Source organism: Rhinoderma darwinii, chromosome 2, assembly GCF_050947455.1.
Source record: "Rhinoderma darwinii isolate aRhiDar2 chromosome 2, aRhiDar2.hap1, whole genome shotgun sequence".
Lineage (NCBI taxonomy): Eukaryota > Metazoa > Chordata > Amphibia > Anura > Rhinodermatidae > Rhinoderma > Rhinoderma darwinii.
This window is the reverse complement of record NC_134688.1, coordinates 26,687,398-26,707,805: the sequence shown is the minus strand read 5'-3', so window position 1 is coordinate 26,707,805 and position 20,408 is coordinate 26,687,398.

The following is a 20,408-nucleotide window of genomic DNA, read 5'->3' as shown; positions in this document are numbered from 1 at the left end:
CAAAGCAGGTAAATATACGTAAAGTGCAAGCTCTTACTAAAGTGCAAGCTACACCCGAAGCGAGGGGAAATAGACTAGTAGACAAGGCTGCGAAAGCTGCGGCTCTCATGTCCCTCATAGAGGAGGACGTAGTATTCTTGACCAGCATAGTATCTGGTCCCATAGACATGATAATATTAAGTAGATTACAAAGTCTAGCCACAAAAGAGGAAAAAGGACATTGGCAGACAAAAGGTGCCAGTGAAGGGGAGGATGGAATATGGAAGGTGGGTAACAGGATGTGCCTACCCAGAGTCCTCTTCCCCATGATAACCCAACTAATGCACGGACCAATGCAGGTGTCAAGAGAAGGAATGTGTGCAAAGGCGACCAAATGGTGGGTACCCCCGGGGTTTCAGCAAGTGCTGTTGCCAGATTTGTCCAGAGGTGCATGATATGTGTCTGCCATAACATAGGCAAAACTGTGCAGGTTGCAAAAAGGCATATGGTAAAGGCGGCCCACCCATATCAGCGATTGCAGATTGACTCAGTTACCAAAGGTGGGACAGTATGAACATGTACCGGTCTGTGTAGATCTGTTCTCTGGGTGGCCTGAGGCGTAGCCAGTAACGTGGGCCACAGCAAAAGAAAGATTTCTCTCAGAAGTGGTATGTAGATATGGGGTCCCTGAGACAATAGAAAGTGATAGAGGAACTCCAAGACATCCTGCAGGTCCTGGGTACAGAGCAGCTTTTTCACACCCTGTATCCCAAGAGCAGTGGGAAGGTAGAAAGGTGGAATGGGACTTTAAAGTTAAAAATCCAGAAGGTCATGGCTGAAACCCATAAACCCTGGACTGAGTGCCTGCTCATTTTCCTCTGACCTCACCAGTTATGTGGGAGCTCTGGAGAAACAGCTCACGCAGATGTATAAATATGTTTATGATTTCATTCCAGAACCTAAGCGAAAGGAGGACATTGTATACAGCCAGGGGACTTGGCGTGTGTAAAGAGACACCGTAAAGCACTAGAGCCGCACAGTGACGTCCGCACCAAGTCCAGCTCACAACTTCCACATCCGTTAAATTGGAAGGACAGAACTTGGATGCGCCGGTCACTGCTGAAAGGTCCTCAATCACGATGATGAACTGTGGGTCTCGTCAAGCTCCAGCTGACCACCATCTTCTCTGTCATCTCTACTTTACCTATTGTCTGAATGATGAGCTGGAAGAAGATTTTAATGACAAGTTTATCAAACATCAAGTGATATCAGTATTGACTACATTGCTGGACTATTGTATACGTCTCCATTCAAAAACGATGCCAGATCTGAAGATAGATGAAGTTATTGCCTTGGCCTTGCAGTCCCATCTCTTTTCCCTAGCGCTTAACCCTTACACTCCTGGAGTTGTTCCTCTTGTAATAGCAGCGGGGGTATTGGTTCCCTGTCTGTTTACCCGTGTAAGATATTCAAAGAGGGAAGCGCTGCGGAAAACAGATCTCAGGCCAGGAATACGGCCGTCCATGATTGGATGTTACCCCAATGACAGTGTGTGATGTGTAAACATGGGTCAGGTTAATAAAAATGACAAGTTGTTTGATGCTGTAAACCTCACCGGTTGTGAGGAAAGAGACACAGAATATGTATAGTCTGGGGATAAGAGCAACTGGCAGCTCCCAGTGCTCAGAGACAGCTAGAAAATGGTTAAACGCAGGGTCTAGGGGGTGTAACACGAGGTAATCTAACTAATAAAGGGGGTGGCATCGATGAATGCCACCGGACGGGGCATGATCTTGTTCTCCTGGATTGCAGGAGTGTTAAATCACTCCAGGGATGTGCTTCAACCCAACATGTATGTCATATATGTGGGTACAAGGCATATAAGTGGTTGCCACCCAGGAGACCAGGAGTATGTACCTTAGCTAGACTACAACCAGCTACTTAGATAGAGATATATTATGTTTAAACTTGTAACATGTTTGATTGCAAAAGTATCAGCAGTTAAGAAAATAGCACAGGATATTAAAGTGCATGAGGTCCAGACCACCCTAAGAACCGAGGTGGGAGGAAACATTCAGAGCCACCTGTTTACGTGACACTAAATACTTCCATACCTGATAAAGTTATCTGTCAAGCCGTAGAAAACCACCAAGATAGATGGTATTGTCCGAATTGTGAAACCTGTAATTCCCTAAATCTTCAGGTGTGTACAGTATGTAACGCTATACGCGCACCTATTGCTAGACACGTATCCTGAGTATTCATCTCGCAGTGAATGCCATTAAAAATGCCCTGGTTTAGGGGAGCTAACCAGAACGTAATCTCGGACGAATATTCTAATACATGGCTAAGCAATTTTATGTTCAAAAGAAGGGAATTGTCAAAAATATTTTAATTACCGTATATGTCGGCGTATAAGACGACTGGGCGTATAAGACGACCCCCAACTTTTACCCTTAAAATATAGAATTTAAGATATACTCACCATTTCGTGCAGGAGCGCTTCACTATGGCCATCGGCGGCAAGACCCAGGACTCTGTCTCTTTGAACTCGCGCATGCGCAGATAGGCGAGGTACATGATGGGGTTAATTACTATTAATGTGAGGAACATGGAGGGTAAATTCATCGCACCTCGCGCCTCACATTAATAAGTGAATGAAAGCCGTGTTTATTTCATTTTTTTACAGCGTACACATCATAAATGATGCAAAAACATTGTTGTCCGCGCCATTACTGAATGTGTGTATTTTATGTATTGAGACTTATTTTAATGTTTATTGTAAAAAAGGTGAAGGTGTATTTTTTTTAAAATGTAACCATACTTTGTTTTTACTTTATTTTTAAACTTTAATGTACTGACATATATCAGATATGTGCCAGTACATTAGCCTGTGGACAGAGAGCACACAGGCAGTTGTTAGGACATACTTGGGTATATCCTAACAACAAGAGATATGGTCAGACAGCCCTGGGGTCCGTCAATAGACCCTGGGCTGTCTGCCCATATATGGTATGGCCCTCGATCGCGTCACAGGAATTCCCTGTGACGCGATCCAGGGGCATCCCCCCTTCTCACTTTCCCCTGAATGCTGCAGTCAGCTGTGATCGCAGCATTCACGGGAATAACGGCGGAGATGAGAGGTTCTCTGATCTCCGGCGTTATAGAGCGGGGCTGCGGCTGTGTAATACAGCCATTGCCCCGCTCCTGACAGGAAGTGCGCGCGCGGTCAGCATGAGGAGATGCGGCCGGCGCTGCACTAATGAGCGGCAGTTCAGGCACTGAAGACAACATGGGGGTGCTTTGTAGCGCGCCCGCCATGTTCTGTCTTCAGTGCCGCAGATCATTAGTGCAGCGCCGGCCGCATCACATGATGCTGACCCCGCGCGCATATGTCAGGACTCAGGAGCGGGGCTGTGGCTGAATTACACAGCCGCAGCCCCGCTCTCATAGTCATGTGTACTATACTGAGCTGTGCGGCTGCAACGTGCATCCCTAATGTAGACAATATCCGGCATATAAGACGACCCCACACTTTTGACATTTTTTTAAGGGTGTAGAAAGTCGTCTTGTACGCCGATATATACGGTATCTTTATATGTGTGAACCTAAAAGTGCTATAGACAGTTGTCACTGGAGCTCATAGCTCTGCTGACACAAGAGCCTACATGGGGGGATGGCTATTCTATTTCAAGTCGTTTAGTTTATGGCTTTGCATTTCAGCTGTTACAAAGGCAACGTGAGAAAACGTGCTGACATTGTATTTCTTATGGCTAAAGATATATGTGGAGTTTTGGGACATTACCATATTTAGAATGCTCATGCTTTGCAAGTATGAGGTTACCACCTACTCTCATTTCTTATAAATAAAGATGGATCCGCCCCCTGTGGGCAGAGACTGTTTGAACACTGAAGCTGCGTGTCATGGTCTCTCTCCGGCCGGCCTCTCTCAGATCCACCATTGAGAGAGCATTCATTAATTTGGAACTCATAGACAAATGCAGATAATGTCCAACGTTAATGGACAATGTAAATTCTGCAGCGACAAAGCCTCAACTGGCTGGAAACCAACGGAAGCCGAGGCTCCCGCCTCATACGGCGTCTGCAGGTCGGATTACCGGAACTCAAGGAGCAGTATGAAGAGCGTTCCTGGTGAAGAAGAAGGAAAGAAGGAAACCTCCATCTCGAGGATCTTGACCGTGCAGATCGACCAGAGCTCCCTGAGACCCTCGACCGGCATTGGGACCGGCTATGAAGATACCAGGCAGAACCACGGCAGTGATGACGCCTGGAACCCCGGGAAATGTAACTTGATGAGCTGTCATCAATCCACCCATGAGCACCACCAACTGCCACCACTTGGTACAGAGGCGGAACCGTGGCAGGCTGTTGCGCAGGTGGCATTGCCTGAAATATAGGGGGAGGGGCAAGCGAAACCTGAGACTCAGTGACCAGTACAAAAGGGGGTTCAGGCTCTAAAGCCACCGCTGCAAGCTGAGGTACCGATAGGGGTAAGACCTGGAATGGGAGGAGGTGTATTCATCACTCCAGTGGACCTACTGGCTCTGGAGGAGCCAGACTCATGGCTGCTAGAAGCCTGCTGACCCATGTTTAACGCTGCCTGCAGGGTTCTGGCAGCAGGGGCCAAAAAAAACCTGCGCTACTGTGTCCAGTGCATGAGGTGGGGCTAAAGCACACAGCGCTCGCTGAAGAGCGCGAGCAGGGGAAAGGGAAGCGGTGGGCGTGGGCTCAATGGCCGAGAGAGCAGGAGCACCCACAATAGAAGACTGTAAAGCAGCTGGGGAGCTAACACCCACATCGCTCCCCGGCCCCGCCGAGAACCAGGAGGACTAGGGCTTAAACGAACCGGCGGTCTCACGCGCCTCACTAGACAAGCCAGGGGAAGTTATGACAGAAAGAGCGGTGGCACCCGCTGCCCGAAGGGCAGAGGTAAGCCAACCAACTCCTTCGCTCCTGCATAAAAATCTCCATGAAGGGGTCAGCCATGACACCGGTCCCACGCACAGAACTTTTCTCTCACTGTTCGAGGCAGAAAAGAGGAAGAATCTAGGGGGAGGTACCCTTTATTTAAAGAGGCTCTGTCACCAGCTTATAAGTACCCTGTCTCCTACATAATATGTTTGACGCTTTAATGTAGATAACAACAGTGGTTTTTATTTTGAAAAACTATAATTTTTGAGCAAGTTATGAACAATTTTAGATTTATGCTAATTAGTTTTTTAATGACCAACTGGGCGTATTTTTACTTTTGACCAACTGGGCACACTGACCAATCAGTGACCAATCTGTGTCATACACTTCTCATTGTTCCAGCCCAGCTTCTTTCACTCCACAATCACACTGTAACAATGGGCTGGAACAATGAGAAGTGTATGACACTGATTGGTCACTGATTGGTCAGCGTCATACACTTCTCTGTACAACGCCCAGTTGGTGAAAAGTAAAAACATGCCCAGTTGGTCATTAACCCCTTCAGGAATGGGCCTGTTTTGGCCTTCAGGACGAAGCCGATTTTTCAAATCTGACATGTGTCACTTTATGTGGTAATAACTCCGGAATGCTTTTACCTATTCAAGTGATTCTGAGATTGTTTTCTCGTGACATATTGTACTTTATGTTAGGGAAAAAATTTGGTCAATAAATTCAATATTTATTTGTAAAAAACACCAAGATTTAGAGAAAATTAGCAAAAAATTAACATTTTTCTACATTTTAATGTATCTACTTGTAAAACAGATAGTAATACCACACACAATACTTACTAGTTTACATTTCCCATATGTCTTCTTTATGTTTGCATTGGTTTTTTTTTGCTTTTTTTATTAAAACATAATTTTTTATTGAGAGAAAAATAAAGTATCACATACATTTGGCATATACAGACTTATAACATGTCATCCCCCACTGATATGAAAACACAATTGACAATACCCAGTACGAGCTCTGAACCCAAACAAAGGTCACAAAGCCTTAATTGGTTAACAAGTATGTAAAGTAATGCACCAACCACTGTCATGGGGGTATAGTAGATCCCAAACATATGCATACCTTGAGTAGGAAGACTGTAAATCTGAAATTTAGAATAAGGTCAAACAAAGGAAAACAGAAAAACAAAACAAAATTATACAAAACACAGCTCGCAAGATCATAGAAACTTCAGTGTACAGAAGCTTAGGTATATAGAGAGTCAACATTGTATCTGGAGGAAGTCCATTTGTCCCATTGAAGACATTGTGAAACATGGGATCTTTGCAAGAATATCGTTCTTTCCATAATGCAAGTAAGATTAACAGTTAACGTAGGAGTGGAGGTTTTCTTCCAATATTTAGCTATAAGAATTCTTGCAGAGCAGAGTACATGAAAGATAATTGACTTATCATGAGAATGGAAGTCAACTAACCCTACATTAAGCAGAGCTAAAGCAGGAGTAATAACTAGTGGATATCGTAGGACGTTCGACAATAATTTATCAACCTTATCCCAGAAAGACTGTATGTCCGGACAATACCAGAAGATATGTTTAAGAGTTCCCACCTCCAATCCGCATCTCCAATAAATATTGGAAGAGGCAGGATATATCAAAGAGAGGCGATGGGGTGTCAGGTACCATCTATATAACACCTTTCTAGTAGCTTCCACATGGTGAGTAAATTTGGACAATTGAGAGGCCAGCGAAAAGGTAGATTCCCAATCTACACTATCCTGAGGCAAGGATAAGTCTGACTCCCACCGCTTAAGACAATGGAGAGTAGTCTGTTGTAATACATCCAAAACGGCCAAATATGCCTTGGAAACCTCTTTCGCAGTTTTGGAATACTGAAAAAAATATGATTCATAAAGTGATTTAGAAGGAAGGGGATCGCTGCCAATGTTCATCAAGAAATGACGAACCCGAACATATTTATAAAAGTCAGTAGCCGGTAAATTAAATTTAGTAACAAGCTCTGCAAAAGTAGAAAGAACACCTCCACTCCAAACGTCCCCAACAGTTTTCAAACCCTGAGTAACCCAAAATGACAGATTCAAGTTAGGAATTAACTGCGAAAGAGTCTGAATAGTCATGTCCGACACTCTCAGAGGAAAAAGAGCTTTCTTGACCACCATTGATTTCCACGAACATAGAGCAGCCTTAATAGTTAACAGAGGTGGAACAGGAATGGGCAATTTAAGTGTTGCAGCCCATAAGTAGGTATAAAGAGACTCAAAGTGGCCACAACTACCTTCAATTAAAACCCAATGTTTTAAATGCGTGGGGTTCAGCCACTGCCTTAGTGATCCAAAATACAAGAGTGATAATATGCTGCAATATGGGGAAATCCCAACCCCCCTTTAGCTACAGGAAGATATAAAATTTGAATAGCTTCCCTTGCTTTTTGTTTCTTCCATATATTTGGCTAAAAGCTGCTGTAATTTATTTAAATATGAAACAGGAACCCATATAGGCAAATTACGAAACAAATAAAGAATTTTAGGTAAAATTAACATTTTAAGAGCTGCAATGCGTCCTACCCACAAAATTTCAAACCGTAGGTGGTCAGCAAGCTCCCCTTCCAGCTGAAGAAGTAAAGGAGGATAATTAAGAGAATATATTCGTGACACAGGATATGCTAACTGAATCCTTAAATAGGGAAGCCCTTGAGACGTCCAATCAAAGGTATACAAGTTATGCAAAATATCAACATCATCTGCCGACAACCCCATATTCATAATCTTAGATTTGCTTTCATTCAGTTTATAATAGGAAACCGCACTAAATGTTTTCAGAACGGACATAATATGAGGAAGAGAGACACATGGGTTAGATAAAACCATAAGTACGTCATCTGCAAAAAGACTAATTTTGTGCTCAGTTCGGCCAATGGTAACCCCTTTGATTTCCGGAGTAGATCTTATCACCGCAGCCAATGGTTCCATTACTAAAGTGAAAATTAGCGGGGAGAGTGGACACCCTTGACGAGTGCCATTGGATATAGGGAACGGAGAGGATTGATATCCTGAAGCTAGCACAGTAGCAGAGGGGTGAGTATACAATGCCATGATGGTATCCCGAGCTTTCCCCATAATCCCAAATTTGGCAAGCACAGCATCCAAGTACCCCCAATGCACACGGTCAAACGCCTTTTCCACATCCAAGGATAAAAGCAAAGGAGACGTCTGGCTGCGCCCCACCCAGTCGATGAGATCTATAAATCTCCTAGTTCCATCTACTGAGGATCTCTGCTTAATAAATCTAACTTGATCCTGGTGAATCAAATCAGACAACACTGTGTTTCCACCCGCCCCCCTGCACATGCCATCTCCACACTCTATGGGTTACTCTTAGACCAGCGATCTTCTCACCTCCCATCCTTTTGCAAGGCTTGGGAGGTTGAATTGAACATGACATTTACTGACGCACAGTGGAGGCGATCTTTCCAGCTGTCCCAGAAAGCCTTGATTGCCATACAAGCTCAGGAGACCAGCTATAAAATTATCTCTAGGTGGTACCGGGTCCCTTCTGCACTGCATAAATGGTACCCGTCTGTACCTGACACGTGTTGGCGCTGCGGGGCGGCGGGGGGATCCATGTCTCATATTTGGTGGAGTTGTCCCTCCTTGCGAAGCTTATGGGACACACAATTCTTAAAATCATATTGGAAGTTACGGGGGTTTCGGTCCCTAGCTCCCCAGAGGCGACCCTTTTATTTATGTTCCCTATGCCCCTACCCATCTACAAGCGCTCTCTCATTAGGCACCTTCTGCCGGCTGCTAAAGCGATCATCCCCCGCAAGTGGAGGGCGGTAGCTCCTCCACTTTTGGAGGACTGGTTTCAGGAGATTGCATTGATACAGCATATGGAACGCCTCTTGGCTCAGACCCCAGCTGCCTCTGCACAATATACAAATACATGGTCCCCGTGGCTTCAGTTTCTCTCTTCCCCCACCTACCGCAATGTGGTGGCTTGAGGTCCAGCACTCATCCCTTCTCATGTGATTGCATCTGAGAGGGGACTGCATGCGAGTGTAAAGGAGAATGCTGGTTTGCTCGGCTCGCTCAGGTATTTATTATGTGCATAGCGGCCTTTTCTTACTTTTAGGTCTTCATGAGTATCCGGAGATGGAGCCCAGGCTCACCACAACCTACCCTAGTCTCTTCCCTGCTTTGTTTGTCTCCTATGCTATTCTTTCCCTCTCTTCCTTGTGTCTACTTTGAATGGTCTTTGCTCCCTGTGGTGGTGCTCCCATGCTTTGGCCATTGCATCTCAGGTTCTACAGGACGTTGACGTATTGCACATTGTTTGGTTCTCCTCCCCATTGCTTTTTCCGTCCTACTCCTTCCCATTGTGTTGTCCAGATGGCTGTAGTGGTGGGGGCTCCTCTTGGGTTGTGATGTTTATCCTTTTTGTTTGGGCTGCGCCCTATTTGCCATGTTATATTATGGAGACACATTTTCTATGTATGTTTTTGTACATGTTTGTATTAAAACTAATAAAAACTTTGAATTGGAAAAAAATATAAAAAATCAGGCAACACTGAAGCCAGTCTTAAGGCCAGAATTTTGGAATACAGTTTTAAATCCGTATTAAGTAGACTTATGGGTCTAACATTTTGCGGTCTATCAGCAGGTTTGCCCGGTTTGGGCAGTGTAATGATAGTTGCCTGAAGCATTTTGGGGGGTAATTGACCCGTGGAAGGTACATGCGAAAACATTTGGAGGAGTTGGGGGGCTAGAATAGTGCTAAATTTTTTAAAATAATCATTAGTGAGACCATCAGGACCCGGCGATTTCTGTGGTTTTAAAGTAGCTATAGCATCGATGATTTCTAACAATTGAAAAGGCTGGGACAGTGCAGTTAATTGGGAAGGCGTAATTTTCGGAAGAGAGATGGAAGCCAGAAATTCACTAATGCCCTCGGGAGTAGGTTGAGGGACAGCAGGATCCTGATTTAAATTGTATAGAGAGGAGTAGTACTGTGCTATGGAATTCACAATTTCCTGAGGATTAAATATGACATCATTTTGTTGGTTATGAAGAAAGGGAATCCTAGCCTTAAAGGCCTTGTGTTTTAATTGTTGTGCTAACAAAGCACCCGCTCGATTGCTCTGTCTGTAGTATTTAACTTTTAACCTTCGTAAAGCCTTATCATACTTATATAGATCAAGCTGATGTAGTTGTGTATGAAGGTGACTAATTAACCGTGACCTGTTTGTACATGGCACGCCTTTATTTAACTGTGTAAGACGAAGAATTTCGTCCAATAGTCTAATACGGTTAGCTTCTCTTATTTTCTTATCCTTAGCCGCTAAGCCAAGGAAGTGGCCCCTCATAAAGGCCTTGTGGGCGCACCATACCGTTGTGGGAGTCACATCCGGCGTCACATTCAATTTAAAGAACTCTTCCAAAGTGGAAATATGCGAGTCCTGATAATTGGGGGAATTTAATAAAAAATTATTAATCCTCTAAGGGAATGAGGGGGGTCTTTTAAAGTTTTCAGATACCGACATTGAAATGGGCGCATGATCAGACCAAGTAATTAGACCTATATGAGATGAGGAAACTCTATCAAACAACAATTTATCCACAAAAAACATATCTATGCGCGAATACGTGCCATGAGGATGTGAAAAGGACGTAAAATCTTTCTCATTTAAGTGTTGCAAACGCCAAACATCCATCAAACCTTCTCTAGACATAACCTGAAACAAGTCTGAAGGAGAGTGCGTTGCCCCAGGAGCTGGAGAATCTAGTGATGGCCACATGACTTTTTTGTAATCTCCCACCAACACAAGACGCCCCTTTTGAAACTTATGAATCAGTTTAAGTAACTTGTTAGTAAAACGAATCTGATGCGTGTTTGGCGCATACCTATTTACAATAGTATACTGCACATTATTCAAGTGACATACAAGAATAACATATCGTACCTCTACATCCACATGAATAAAATGCAACTGAGTGATGAATTGCTATAGAAACACCCCTTTTCTTGGAGACAGCCGGAGCCGTGTAAATATGAGGAAAGTGTTTATGCTTAAGCCGAACAATATCTGACTGATTCAAATGAGTCTCTTGCAGGCAAAGCACAGAAGCCTGCAGTCTCTTGGCCTCGGCCCATAACATTGACCGTTTAAATGGGCTATTTAACCCTTTAGTGTTTAGGGAGGAAAATCTAAGCACCATTATATTCTCCAAAAAGGAGATATATCTCAAATGATTATTCCATGAAAACATCAATATACCAAAGACTCTTAACCCCTTAATGACCGGGCCATTTTGCACGTTAATGACCAAGGATTATTTTTTGTTTTTCCACGGTCGCATTCCAAGAGTCGTAACTTTTTTTTAATACGTCGACATAGCCGTATAAGGGCTTGTTTTTTGCGGGACGAGTTGTATTTTGTAATTGCACCATTTTTAGATGCTTACAATATATTGATTAACTTTTATTAACTTTATTTTAGGAGAGAATTGAAAATAAGCAGCTATTCCAGCATTAATTTTCACGTTATAAATTTACGCCATTTACTATGCAGCGTAAATAACATGTTAACTTTATTCTATGGGTCGGCACGATTACAGGGATATCAAATATGTAAGGGTTTTATATGTTTTCCTACGTTTGCACAATAAAAACCCTTTTAGAAAAAAATTACTTGTTTTTGCATCGCCGCGTTCCAAGAGCCGTCATTTTTTTATTTTTCCGTCGATGTGGCCGTATGTGGGCTTGATTTTTGCGGGTAAATGTGTAGTTTTCATTAGTACTATTTTGGGGTACATAGGACTTATAGATTAACTTTTATTTTATTTTTTATGGGGGGAATGGGAGAAAAGAGAGAATTTTGCCGTAGTTTTTTGCGTTTTCTTTGGACGCCGTTCATCCGGCGGTTTAATTAATGTCTTAATTTTATTGGTCAAGTTGTTACGATCGCGGGGATACCATATATGTGTATGTGTTATTTGTTTTGACATTTTTACTGAATAAAACCACTTTTTGGGCAAAAAAAGTAGTTTTATTTGATTTTGACTGTAATTATTATTATTTTTTTTCAACAAACTTTATTTAACTGATTGACATTTTTTATTTAAAGAGGCTCTGTCACCAGATTTTGCAGCCCCTATCTGCTATTGCAGCAGATCGGCGCTGCAATGTAGATTACAGTAACGTTTTTATTTTTTAAAAACGAGCATTTTTGGCCAAGTTATGACCATTTTCGTATTTATGCAAATGAGGCTTGCAAAAGAACAACTGGGCGTGTTGAAAAGTAAAAGTACAACTGGGCGTGTATTATGTGCGTACATCGGGGCGTGTTTACTACTATTACTAGCTGGGCGTTGTGTATAGAAGTATCATCCACTTCTCTTCACAACGCCCAGCTTCTGGCAGTGCAGCACTGTGACGTCACTCACAGGTCCTGCATCGTGTCGGCACCAGAGGCTACACTTGATTCTGCAGCAGCATCAGCATTTGCAGGTAAGTAGCTACATCGACTTACCTGCAAACGCCGATGCTGCTGCAGAATCATCTGTAGCCTCTGGTGCCGACACGATGCAGGACCTGTGAGTGACGTCACAGTGCTGCACTGCCAGAAGCTGGGCGTTCTGAAGAGAAGTGGATGACACTTCTATACACAACGCCCAGCTAGTAATAGTAGTAAACACGCCCCGATGTACGCACATAATACACGCCCAGTTGTACTTTTACTTTTCAACACGCCCAGTTGTACTTTTGCAAGCCTCATTTGCATAAATACGAAAATGGTCATAACTTGGCCAAAAATGCTCGTTTTTTAAAAATAAAAACGTTACTGTAATCTACATTGCAGCGCCGATCTGCTGCAATAGCAGATAGGGGCTGCAAAATCTGGTGACAGAGCCTCTTTAAGTCCCACCAGGGGACTTCACTATGCGATGTGCCGATCGCATATATAATGCTTTGGTATACTTAGTATACCAAAGCATTATTGCCTGTCAGTGTAAAACTGACAGGCAACCTGTTAGGTCATGCCTCCGGCATCGCCTAACAGGCAGTTGCGGAAGACAGACCTGGGGGTCTTTGTTAGACCCCCGGCTGTCATGGAAACCCGACGGCGACCCGCGATTTGTTTGCGGGGGCGCCGATCGGGTGACAGAGGGAGCTCCCTCCCTCTGTCAAACACATTAGATGCCGCTGTCACTATTGACAGCGGCATTTAATAGGTTAAACTGCCGGAATCGGAGCGCGCTTCGATTCCGGCAGTTGCAGCAGGAGCCAGGCTGTGTATAACAGCCGTGCTCCTGCCGCTGATCGCGTGGGTACAGTGACAGTACCCGCGCCATCACAGGACGGATATATCCGTCCTCCTGCGCGAACTAGCAGCTGCTGAGGACGGATATATCCGTCCTTCGGCGTTAAGGAGTTAAGGTGATATGAGGACAAAATATGTCTTGTCTCGCGAGCTGACCAAACAACACAACCCAAACAAACAGGTAACCAAAAAGTGGAAACCAAACCAAATAGTACAATCTAGTCTGCACTCGACGATCCGACAGTGCAATCCTAGAAGGGAGGGAAATCTGTATTAACAAGGTACAGACATGACCCCACCCTAGGCCATGTTAATGAGACAGCATAACCGACCTAGATAGGAGAAGAAACATAAACATAAACACGTACACCAGAGAAGCATATCAATTACGTTTCACCAATCTGAGTGAAAATTTACATGGCATCGTTAAGAAACAGAAGAACGACGATGGCGATGAACTTCCTGCCATTCTGCCTCCAGGCGGAGAGGAATTTTAGGTGGAGATATAGCACGAGACTGCGAGAAAGTACCCGATTTAGGGATACCGCCAGCATCCAAGTTCCAACTTTTAACCAACGCAGTGGCTTTGACCGGAGAGTCCACCACATGCTTCGAATCCCTGTAGGAAATAATAAGCTTGACGGGGAACGCCCATTTATAAGGAATCTGGCAGTCCCGAAGAATCTGTGTAGTAGACACAAACTCTCTCCTGCGCAGTAAGGTTACTGCAGACAAATCCGCGAATAAATGTACATCCCGGAATCGGTCAGGAAGGGAGGTCGCAGATCGCGCTGCGAAGAGTAGTTTATCCTTGAAATGGTAATAATGGAGATGAGCAATCACATCCCTCGGAGTCTAAGTAGGTAGGGATCTTGGTTTAGGGATACGATGCGCCATGTCAATCAACAGATCCAATTGGGGTGTATCCGGCAAGAGAGCCACAAACGAATCAGCTAAGTACTCCATCAAATGGGAATTTGTGATATCTTCAGGAATACCCCTAAAGCGAACATTATTACGGCGTGAACGGTCTTCCAGATCTGCAATTTTGTGGGACAACGCTTCCACCTGGTCTTCCAACCCCGTATTAGCATCCACCAGGGCATTTTGCGCAGCAGAGAATTCAGCCATTCGATTTTCAATATGAGAGGTTCTGCCCCCCAGAGCATTAAAATCTTTCTGCAGGTCATGAAAAGCACTTTGAATAGATTGTTGAATAGAAGCATGAAGATCATGCAACAAATACTTAAAGGAATAGTGTCGCCAAAATTTTTTTTTTTATATCAGTTTGAGGTTAGTGTTTTATAAAAAACTTTTGTATTTATTTGTGTGTTTCTGTGTTACTTTTTTTTATTTTTTTACTTTTTCTTCCCTATGGGGGCTGCCATTTTTTTTTCCATTTCTGTATGTGTCGATTAACGACACATACAGACATGGAATACGGCAGCTACAGTCCCATAGTGAATGCGAACGGGGCCAGTTCCATCCACTATGGTGTACGCCGTCTGTGTGAGAACGGCGCATGCGCCGCTCCCACACAGTCCAAGTTGAACTGAGCGCCGTCCGGCGCCATTTTCCTGTAGACCGGAAGTTGCGGCCGGACAGTAAGATTACTACTTCCGGTCGCGGCTTCCGGACTTGTGCACTTGGAGCAGCGACACACAGTGAAGTTTGACCGTTCAATCCCCTCGTTTCTCCCTTCACTAGCCAGGATAAAGGAGGGGGGGATTCTGAGAGCTCACTAGAGCGAGGGATTTTTTCCCAATTTTGCAGCATAAAGCAATGTGGTTGCTTTACCACATGCAATGCTGCAATTTTGGGAATTGCTCCATCTAGTGACCAGTGCTGGGAAATATTATAAATTAGAATCTAATTTATAATATTTCCTGACTCGTGAAAAAAATAAAAAAAATTAGAACAATGTTTAATCACCTACACACTAATTGTTTAACTAAAAAAAAAAATTAATTTTTTGCTAGCAACACATTCCCTTTAAGTGCAGCTTCAGTCACTGGTTTGTCAGACCCAGCAGTTTGCATTAATACAGGTGCCATATTCAACACGTGGCTCTGCAGGAGAGCTATTGTTACTCACAGAGGGAGAAGATGGAGGTCTGGAGAAGAACAACCCAGCAGGGGATGAAGCCGGGTGCCGAAACAAGGCATCTGAGGCCCGAGGAAGACATGGTGACGAGGCTGCGAGGACCGTACTTCTAGCAGCCCCTGAAGACCTCCGATCAGCAGCAGAGTCTCCCTGAGGTTCCTGTGCAGGCGAGTTGGCGCCATTTTGGAGTCTTTCCGCCATTAGTTTAGCCGCCGCGGGCTTCTTCTTGATCCTGCCCATGACAGGTAAGTGCAACGACGGTCCGGTGTACGAGTGTGTCACTTTAGGACATTGGTATGCTGTGTAAAAGCCGATTTGAGCCGGTAACAGCCTAGGACCAACGGAGCTGGATCTAAACACGTCCTACTCCATGCGCTCGCGGCCACGCCCCACATGTTTGCATCGTTTTTGAACATTCTTTTATTTTTCTAGGACGTTACAAGGCTTAGAACTTTAGCAGCAATTTCTCATATTTTCAAGAAAATTTCAAAAGCCTATTTTTTCAGGGACCAGTTCAGTTCTGAAGTGGCTTTGAGGGCCTTATATATTGGAAAGTCCCCATAAATCACCCCATTTTGAAAACTGCACCCCTCAAAGTATTCAAAACAGCATTCAGAAGGCGTTTCACAGGAATTAAAGCAGAGGTGAAATTTACAAATTTCATTTTTTTGGGCAAAAATTCATTTGTAATAAAAAAAATTCTGTACCACCGAAGGTTTTACCCAAGAAATGCAACTCAATATTTATTGCCCACATTCTGCAGTTTTTAGAAATATCTCACATGTGGTCCTAGTGCGGTAATGGACTGAAACACAGGCCTCAGAAGCAAAGGAACACCTAGTGGATTTTGGGGCCTCCTTTTCTTAGAATATATTTTACGCACCATGTCAGGTGTGAATAGGTCTTGTGGTGCCAAAACAGTAAAGACCCCCCAAAAGTGACCCCATTTTTGAAACTACACCCCTTAAGGAATTTATCTATTGGTATAGTTAGCATCTTGAACCCACAGTTTTTTTGCTAAATTTATTTGAATTAGTATGTGAAGATGAAAATCTACTTTTTTTGTGAAAAAAGCTTAGAAATTTTAAATTTTTACAAGGAATAAAGTAGTAAAAACACCCCAACATATGTAAAGCAATTTAATCCGATTATAGCAATACCCCATATGTGGTAATAAACTGCTGTTTGGACCCACAGCAGGGCTCAGAAGAGAAGAAGCATCATTTGGATTTTGGATTTCTGATTTTGCTGGAATAGTTTTCAGTGCCGTGTCGCGTTTGAAATGCACTGGAGGGATGAAAACAGTAGAAACCCCCCAAAAGTGACCCCATTTTGGAAACTACACTCCTCAAGGAATTTTTCTAGGGGTAAAGTTATCATTTTGACCCCACAGTTGTTTTGCTGAATTCATTGGAATTAGTCTGTAAAGGTAAAAATCTACTTTTTTTCTGTAAAAACTTAGACATTTTTAATTTTTACAAAGAATAAAGGAGAAAAAGCACCCCAACATTTGTCAAACAATTTCTCCTGATTATGTAAATATCCCATATGTGGTAATAAAGTGCTGTTTGGACCCACACCGGGGCTTAGAAGGGAAGGAGCGCTATTTGGCTTTTGGAGCTCAAATTTAGCTGGAATAGTTTCTGGGTGTCATGTCGAATTTGCAAAGCCACTGAGAGACCGAAACAGTGGAAGCCCCCAAAAGTAACCCCATTTGGGAAACTACACCACTTAAGGAATCTATCTCGGGGTATAGTGAGCATTTAGACCCCACACGTCTTTTGCAGAATTTATTAGAATTAGGCCGTGAAAATTAATATCAACATTATTTCCAGTAAAAAGTTGCATTTTTTCAATTTCACAAAGGATAAAGGAGGAAAAAGCACCCCAAAATTTGTAAAGCAATTTTTCCCGAGTACGGCTATACCCCACATGTGGTCATAATTGTTTTTTCATCAGATAGTAATTAACCCTTTCCAAACTGATCCATGTTTTGCTTTTTCTTTTTTGTTTTTCCTCCCCGCTTTCCGAGAGCCATAACTTTTTATTTTTCAGTCAATAGAGTGGTGGGAGGGCTTAATTTTTGCGGGACGAGCTGTAGTTTTTATTGCCACCATTTTTTGGTACATACAACTTTTTGAGTACTTTTTATTACATTTTTTGGTAGTGCCAAGGTGGCCAAAAAACAGCGATTTTGGCGTTAAAAATTCTTTCTTTTTCACGGCGTTCACCGTGCGAGTTCAATAATGGTATATTGTAATAGTTTGGACATTTACGGACGCAGCGATACCAATTTTGTGTATTTTTTTTTATTTTTACATTACTTTAGAGAAAAAATGTGAAAGGGTTTCTTTTTGGACTTTAAATGTTTATTAATTTTTTTCCCCTAATAATAACTATTTACTTTTGTTTTTACATATTTTATTAGTCCCCCTAGGAGACTTGTACCAGCAATCGTTAGATCACTGGTAGAATACACTGCAATCAGCGGCGGATCATCATTAGGGCAGTTCAGGTGGCCGCCCGGGGCCCAAGGCTCCCAGGGGGCCGATGGCCGCCCGAACCCCCTCATACCCGGTGGCGTCGCTAGCATCGGTGGGAGCCCCGGTGCCAGGACCACACTTGTCATGAGGCGAGGTGAGCTTCTGTCCTACTTAGCAGCCGTGGTCTGTGCTGAAACTCCCCCTCCAGCCCCCCTTCCCTGGTCTACACATTTCTCCTCCTTCTGCTAGCAGTCGGGACATGGGGAGGGAAGACTGTCGGCGGGCTCTGTGTCGGGCTGTGAGCAGGAGAAACGCTGTGTGAAGACTCCCACCACATCAACTTGCTGAATGCCCTTCACAAATACCCTACATAAAAGGTAAGTGCATGTGTGCTTACAATGTGTACTTTATATGTGTATAATGTGCATACTCGTGTGTTTACAATGTGTACTTTATATGTGTATAATGTGCATATTCATGTGTGTTTACAATGTGTACTTTATATGTGCTCATGTGTGTTTACAATGTGTACTTTATATGTGTATAATGTGCATACTCATGTGTGTCTGTCATGTGTACAAGTGTATGTATGCATATAGTGTGTATGTGCATGTGTGTGTGTGTGTGTGTGTGTGTATATATAGTGTGTGTGTGTGTGTGTGTGTGTGTGTATATATATATATATATATATATATATATATATTTCTGCAGCAATTCCGCAGAAACTAGCAGAAATTCTGCTGCTGAAAATGGTGCGTACTTTGCTTCGTTTTTCTCAATGTTGGTAACATCTCCTCTGAAAAAACGCAGCAATTCAGTTCACTTTCCGAAGCAGGAATTGACATGCTGCAGTACGAGAAATACGCACCGCAGGACAAAATGTCTGGTTGGAAATTTTACGCAGCGTCTGGATGAGATTTGTTAAATCTCACTCACTTTGCCACTACTATATTCTGCGTATTTTCCGGGTGGAAAATACGCAGCAATTCCGTTAAGTGTGGACAAGCCCTAATACAGTAGCAGCAGAGTAGCTTAGATGTGAACAATTCTCATCCACACGCTGAGTAAATGATAAGTGGGGAAAAAAAGCTCAGAAATTAACCTGCGGTGCGGTTTTTTATTCCGCAGCATGTCAATTGTATTTGCGTAAACGCTGCTCATTTGTTTCCCCATTTAATTCAATGGGGAGGTAAAACCCGCAACAGATAGCAGATGTTATGTATAAGCGCAATTTAGAAAAAATAAAAATCTTATACTTGCCCAGAATTCTGTTTCTTCGTCCGGGCCGGCCTCCTGGGATGACGTTTCACCCCATGTGACCGCTGCAGCCAATCACAGGCCAATCACAGACTGCAGCAGTCATATGGGATAAAATGTCATCTCAGGGCTGCACTGTAGCGACGCTGTGTAGCACTATATACAAGGGGGGGGAGCGCTATGTGTCACTATATATAAGGAAGGGAGCGCTGTGTGGCACTATCTATAGGGGGCTGTGTGATGCTATCTATAGTGGGCTGTGTGACGCTCTTTACAGGGGGTTGTGTGTGTGGTGCTCTCTACAGGGGGTTGTGTGTGTGGCGCTATCTACAGGTGTGTGTGTGTGTGTGTGTGGCGCTATCTACAGGGGAGTGTGTGGCGCTATCTACAGGGGAGCGTGTGGCGCTATCTACAGGGTGTGTGTATGGCGCTCTCTACAGGGGGTTGTGTGTGTGGTGCTATCTACAGGTGTGTGTGGCGCTATCTACAGGAGGTGTGTGTGTGGCGCTGTCTACATGGGGGGTTGGTGCTATCTACAGGGGGCACTGTGTATGTGGTGCTTTACAGTGTGTGACAGAATTATATTCAGGGGCGCAGTGCATGGTGATATTATATTTCAGGGGTGCAGAAATGGGTCATGGCCAGGAGAAGTCGTCATGAGCTCTGGACCGGATGGAGAAGAAAAGAGGGAAAAAAACTACTAGCATCTGAGACGTCGTCACCTGTGAGTCACTGGATTTGTAGAGAATCTGTCCCCTCTCCTGACATGTTTATTACACGAAATCCTTGTATTCCACATAACGTCTTTGTGCAGTCCAGGACTGATAGAAAAATTGGTGTTACCATTCCCCTTGTCAGGAGGATGTGTCCCTGCACAGTGTGATACTGTCAGTATGTAGGGACACAGTCCTGTGAAAGGGGAATTGTAACACCCATTTGTTAATGCTTGTGCAAAAAGGTAGTGTTAACAATAGTTAAGGCGCGGCAGGGTGGCGGTGGAGAAGGGGGGCCCAAGTTTGGGTAACAGCCCAGGGCCCATGGTCTTCTTAATCCGCCACTAACTGCAATACTAATGTATTGCATGACTGGCCTAAGTAGAGTCATGTGTTATTAAACCTTTTAACTTTTATTCCCCCCTTTTCCTGGCCCCCAATAACGACACTTGACAACCGAGGTTGGATATGAAATGGCCACAGCAGCCGTTTATTTATTCACATTATTAAATGCAATTTAATCCGAAACATTCGGATAACTCCTTTAGGAATTCGACCGGAGAATTCCTCCTCTAATTCACATGACC